This window comes from Lolium rigidum, chromosome 4 (genome assembly GCF_022539505.1).
Source record: "Lolium rigidum isolate FL_2022 chromosome 4, APGP_CSIRO_Lrig_0.1, whole genome shotgun sequence".
NCBI classification, from domain to species: Eukaryota; Viridiplantae; Streptophyta; class Magnoliopsida; order Poales; family Poaceae; genus Lolium; species Lolium rigidum.
The window spans coordinates 217,657,815-217,664,181 of record NC_061511.1 but is presented as its reverse complement, the minus strand read 5'-3'; positions in this window follow the sequence as shown (position 1 = coordinate 217,664,181).

The window sequence follows — 6,367 nt, the reverse complement described above, 5'->3', positions numbered from 1 at the left end:
GCTGCTCCCATGAGGAGGGAGTAGTTCTCCATCGAGGCTCGGGGCTGTACCGGTAGCTATGTGGTTAATCTCTCTCCTATGTACTTCAATACAATAATCTCATGAGCTGCCTTACATGATTGAGATTCATATGATGATGCTTGTAATCTAGATGTCATTATGCTAGTCAAGTGGGTTTTACTTATGTGATCTCCGGAGACTCCTTGTCCCACGTGTGTAATGGTGACAGTGTGTGCACCGTGTGGGTCTCTTAGGCTATATTTCACAGAATAATTATTCACTGTTATGAATGGCATAGTGAAGTGCTTATTTATATCCCTTTATGATTGCAATGTGTTTTGTATCACAATTTATCCATGTGCTACTCTAGTGATGTTATTAAAGTAGTTTTATTCCTCCTGCACGGTGTAATGGTGACGAGTGTGTGCATCCGTGTTAGTACTTGGCGTAGGCTATGATTATGATCTCTTGTAGATTATGAAGTTAACTATTGCTATGATAGTATTGATGTGATCTATTCCTCCTACATGGTGTGAAGGTGACAAGTGTGCATGCTATGCTAGTACTTGGTTTAGTCGTGTCGATCTTTCATGCACTCTAAGGTTATTTAAATATGAACATTTAATTGTGGAGCTTGTTAACTCCGGCATTGAGGGTTCGTGTAATCCTACGCAATGTGTTCATCATCCAACAAGAGAGTGTAGAGTATGCATTTATCTATTCTGTTATGTGATCAAAGTTGAGAGTGTCCACTAGTGAAAGTCTATTCCCTAGGCCTTTTTCCTAAATACTGCTATCACTGCTTGTTACTTGTTTTACTCGAATTACTACTGCTTGCGTTACTACTCGCATGTTTACTTCCTGCAATATTACTACCATCAACCGCACGCCGACGAGCTATTTTCCGGCGCCGTACTACTCGCTCATATTCATTCATACCACTTGTATTTCACTATCTCTTCGCCGAACTAGTGCACCTATTAGGTGTGTTGGGGACACAAGAGACTTCTTGCTTTGTGGTTGCAGGGTTGCATGAGAGGGATATCTTTGACCTCTTCCTCCCTGAGTTCGATAAACCTTTGGTGATCCACTTAAGGGAAAACTTGCTGCTGTTCTACAAACCTCTGCTCTTGGAGGCCCAACACTGTCTACAAGAATAGAAGCACCCGTAGACATCAGTGCCACGACCAGGAACGTCAAAAAGAATGGGCCGCCCGCCACCCCCTTAGGTTTAATGTGACACATAAAATACTTCATGTAGTTAGTAATGAAGAAAAGTTCAGGTTTTTGGTTATGAACTATACTTTTAACCTAAAAGCAAAACTGTTGTAAATAGCAACAAAAGGATACATGATTTATTTGCAAGTCTAATTTTTTCTCTTTGATAAAAGTGTTGTATTATTTAAAAGTTTTAAACATTAAATCCGGCATCTACGTAACAAAGATCACATAGTCACTCAATTCTAAGCGTATCAAAAGATAAAAGCAAAAAACTGCAATACATGTATTCCCCTCCGAAATTTCCAATTCGCGTAAGATGGTGGATAAATAATCCGTAGATATCTAAATATATCACTCCTCTTGTCCTCCAATCATGTAGGCACTTCATAGATAGGCCGTGATTCTCCATACGTTGTAAAAACGGCCATAAAGAAAGCAAAATTGTTCATCGGTAAATAACTTACACTGCTTGTCCTCCAATCAGGTAGGCACTTCATAGATAGGCTGTGATTCTCCATACGTTGAAAAGAGACCATAAACAAAGCAAAAAAAAATCATCAATAGATAACCTACACTGCATAAATAAATCATAATTCTCCACACGGTGAAAAATCTCAGCTCTTGGGCATCATCTTTCATTGCAGGTTTGTCCATCTGCTGGTTATGCACGCTCTTGTCTTCCTTGTCTCGTGCATCCGAACGCTTGCAGCGTCCGTATCCACCCCCACGGGCTCTGCAGCGTGAAGGTGTGGACTCGGGCCTGTAGCTAGGCAAAATTCGGGCCGAGCTAGGCTTCAGGCTAGGCCAAAAAAGCCCGAGGTTGAAAATCTAGGCCCGAGCCTAGGCCAGCCCGACCGTTGGGCCTAACAATTGAGCCCGAGCCCGGTCCAAAGCTCGAAAAACCAGTCCTAGCCCGGCCTAACTATGGCTAAAATCATGCTTTCTGCGGCCCGAAGCCCGACCCGACAGTTGGGCTCAAAATCTCGGCCCGAGCACAGTCTGACATACAATCTTGGCCCAGCCAAGCCCTGAATTTTTGGGTTGGGCCAGGTCGGGCCATGTGGCTGGGCTGCCCATGCCCAGGCCCAGCTATACTCGGGAGACAGGACTCAGGGACTGAACTACTCCCTCCTACCCAAAATATGTTGCATACTAAGGTTTAGTTAAAGTCAAACTTCGTAAAGTTTTATCATCTATATATATTGTTAAAAATATAATTATATACAATAAAAGAATAATATTTTTTAGAATTATCATGAAATATATTTTGATATTATATGCATTTGTCATAGTAGATCTTTGTATTATTATCTATATTTTTTTATCAAAGTTTGCATAATTTAACTTGCACGAAAAGTTATACGCAACATAAAATAGGTAGTAGTTAGTACTATTTTTTTCTTGTTTTTCGAGCATATGCTTGATTGGGAGTACTACAGGCTGGAGTAAAAAAGCCCGATGTTGAAAGTCTAGGCCCAAGCCCAAGCTAGCCCGACCGTTGGGCCTAACAATTGAGCCCGAGCCCGGTCCAAAGCTCGAAAAAACCAGTCCTGGCCCGGCCTAACTATGGCTAAAATCATGCTTTCTGCGCCCTGAAGCCCGGCCCGACAGTCGGGCTCAAAATCTCGGCCCAAGCACAGTCTGACATACAATCTTGGCCCAGCCAAGCCCTAGATTTTTGGGTTGGGCCAGGTCGGGCCGTGTGGGCCGGGCTGCCCATGCCTAGGCCCAGCTATACTCGGGAGACAGGACTCATGGACTGAACTACTCCCTCCTACCCAAAGTATGTTGCATACTAAGGTTTAGTCAAAGTCAAACTTCGTAAAGTTTTATCATCTATATATATTGTTAAAAATATAAATATATACAATAAAAAATAATATTTTTTAGAATTATCATGAAATATATTTTGATATTATATGCATCTGTCATAGTAGATCTTTGTCTATTATCTATATTTTTTTATCAATGTTTGCATAATTTAACTTGCACGAAATGTTATACGCAACATAAAATAGGTAGTATTTAGTACTATTTTTTTCTTGTTTTCTGAGCATACGCTCGATTGGGAGTACTACGGGCTGGAAGTTGTACTCGAGGTTAACATGCTATTCACCCCCCTTTCTTCTCTCTCTTCACTATAGTAGCTTGGGAGCCTTATCCTTTCTCCTGGGCCGAGCCAAGGCTCTTCCCGGCGGTGATGCCGCCAGGAAGGTGCTAAGGCGAGGCGCCGGCCACCGTAGTGTACAGTATAGGTCTAGTTCTTGGTTTGTTTGGTCCTTTATGGCGTCTAGGAGTAGTGCGCGAGATCTTCCTGGCCGGATCTTGTGCGTCCTGTGGACGTTCCTCTTCTTCACGACGCGCTGGTGGCGAGCGCGATTGGGGAGGAAGGAGCGCGCCCTGGGGATCTCCTTCAATAAGGCTATGGAGTGGAGCTTCTACGTCCTGATGCCCTGGCGCTGCTTCCGAGGTGGAAGGACATGGAGCAGGATTTGGAGGCAAGCTCGGTCAATAAGCGCTATCTCCAGATCAACGGAAAAGAAGCAGCGGAGCAACTCCTGGCTGGCTGTGGTGGCGAGGAGGAGCGGCTCTGTCGCTTGCTGGCTTTCTCCGACTCCCTCCCCTTGGCCTCCCGTGGTGGCGAGGGAGGGCAGTGAGTCGTCGTCCTGGCTTTGATCTGGTACCCCATCGACAACCACCTGGAGCTGAAGCGTGGATGGGATTGCGGTCTTCCTTCTGCTCAATGCCGTCAAGGAGACGGTGTCCTCGCGGAGGAAGGCTGGCCTCCCCTTCCTCCTCCAGCTCCCCCTTATGCTGCAGATCCCCGAGCACATCACGCGGCTGCCAAATTTGCCGCTGCGTTCTTCTCCGACCGAAGGCATGGTCAGCTAAAGCGCCAAGAAGGCGCTATCTTCAACGTCCAAATCGGAGGCCCCCTTCCGAGAGCCTCGCCGGAGTTACCCCCTGTGTGCTGCCAAGTGGTTTGTCCCCGGCGGTGCTCAGGCGGCCGGAGTTGGAAGCTCTCTGCCGGTGTTGGGATACAAGGACCTGATCGCGTTTCCTTTTCGCTTTCTAGGGTCCTTGTTGCAAATTTCTAGTTTGAGACTGTAATTTTCTTTTATTTCTGGGTCTGGCTTGTAAGTTGTCCCCACCGCTTTTAATATTTGCAGCTCGGGATCCTTCGGGATCCAACCCTTCACTAGTAGAGAAACCACCTTTGGTACCGGTTCCTTACGAACCGGTACTAAAAGTGCCTCCACGTGGGCACGGGGCACGGAGAAGCCCGTGGGGCTATTTCGTTTAATTTTTTTTATCCATTTTTTCTAATTATTTTTCACTCCCTCTTTTTATATTTTTTTCTTCAGAATTTCTAGTATTTTCGTTAGTCTCTAACTATACTTAATGTCTAGACAAATTACTTACTCGTGGTCAAACTTCCCGGTCGGTCACCCATCCTCACACTACTCCAACACTAGCACGCTTAACTTTCAAGTTCCTTCCTGTTCCACTTCCAAGTGCTTCGTGTGCATGTTGTTGATAGTAGTATCATATCAATCCTATTAACATGTTGGTTGATGTCACACTTCTTTATTGTTTAAATTCCAAATAATTATTTTAATAAACAAAAGTAATGATGTAATAATAATGTTGAATAAATAAATAAACGAAAGTATCATATCAATCCTATTATTTTTAATTATTTCTTAAATTGTTAATAATTTTTTTGCCAAACCTAAAACCTGAAAATTTGAAAATCTTATAATTTGCTAAAAGTAATAGTAAGATTATGGGATTCTAAAAATCTTATAATTATTAATTTTAATTTTTAAAAAATAAAAATATATAAAATTCTAAATTTCTGGAAAAAACCTAAAATCTTCCTGCTTTCATATTTTCATTTGAAATTTTGAGAATCTGAAAATTGGCTAACCAGGTAAACCCAGGTGAATTCGGATGTAACTTTTTCCCACGATGATTTTAATATATTATACGTTTTTTTCCAACGTCGTATGCAAAAGTTAATGCGGTTTTACCATTTTTCAAACTTTTTTTACAAAAAAGTCAAAATTCGAATTTCTTAATTTCACCGAATAGTAGGTTGCATAACATACAAGAATCTGAAAACATTTTATTTTTTTGAATTTTCTATCATTTTCATTTGTATTTTACAAGCAAAAAAAGTCGATCCAGGGGGGTGGTGGTGGTGGAGGTGCGTGGGGAGCAGGAAAACCGGTTCGTGTCACGAACCGGTATTAAAGTACCCTTTAATACCGGTTCGTGACACGAACCGGTACGAAAGGTCCCGCACGAACCGGTACTAAAGGTTGCAGGCGGCCTGGGCAGTGCAACCGGTACTAATGCACCCTTTAGTACCGGTTCGTAAGGAAACCGGTACTAAAGGCTTGGACGGAATCCCCTTTTTCTACTAGTGCTTGTTCAAAAAAAAAAAGGTTAACATGCTTTTGTAACGAGCTGGGTTATACCTGCGCATACAAGGGCCTCCCATTATTTCTGTTGGGCTTAACGCCAAGTATTTAGTTGACGCAGCCCACTTAACAGGTAAGGTTCATTGTATAAAATATACTTTTGTAGATTTCACAATGAGCTCATGTTTGATGTATCTACCAAAAAATATAACAAATAAATTTTAATCAAAATAATAGAGTTTTCATGTATAGAAGAAAACATATAGAGGTAAAATATATAATGACATGAAAACATGGAAAGGTAGGCCAAATTATAACTAGAAATTATTTCGCATGGAAAATGACAGCCACAACTTGAGAATGAAATGTAAATAAATTGTTACAACTAAAAAGTTTGGTAAATTATTAAAATCCTAGAAAATTACAATAGTAATTAAATCAAGACTTACACGAGTTCCACATAGATAACTGAATCAGTATTTCAGAAAGGGTTTCGTTTACAGAGCTTGCATCACCAAACATGCAACAACGGACTTACCATGATAGTTGTAAAGGACATTCTTAAAAACATTCTCAGTCAAAGCTGACCTATTTTCAGTTCATGCATGTCTTGACTTGTTATGATGAGTATTGCATCTTTTCCTTGGTTTCCAGTCAAATTATCAACGACATCTTGGAATGTATCCCCAAAAACTCTTTCTATTATAGTAATTAGAACA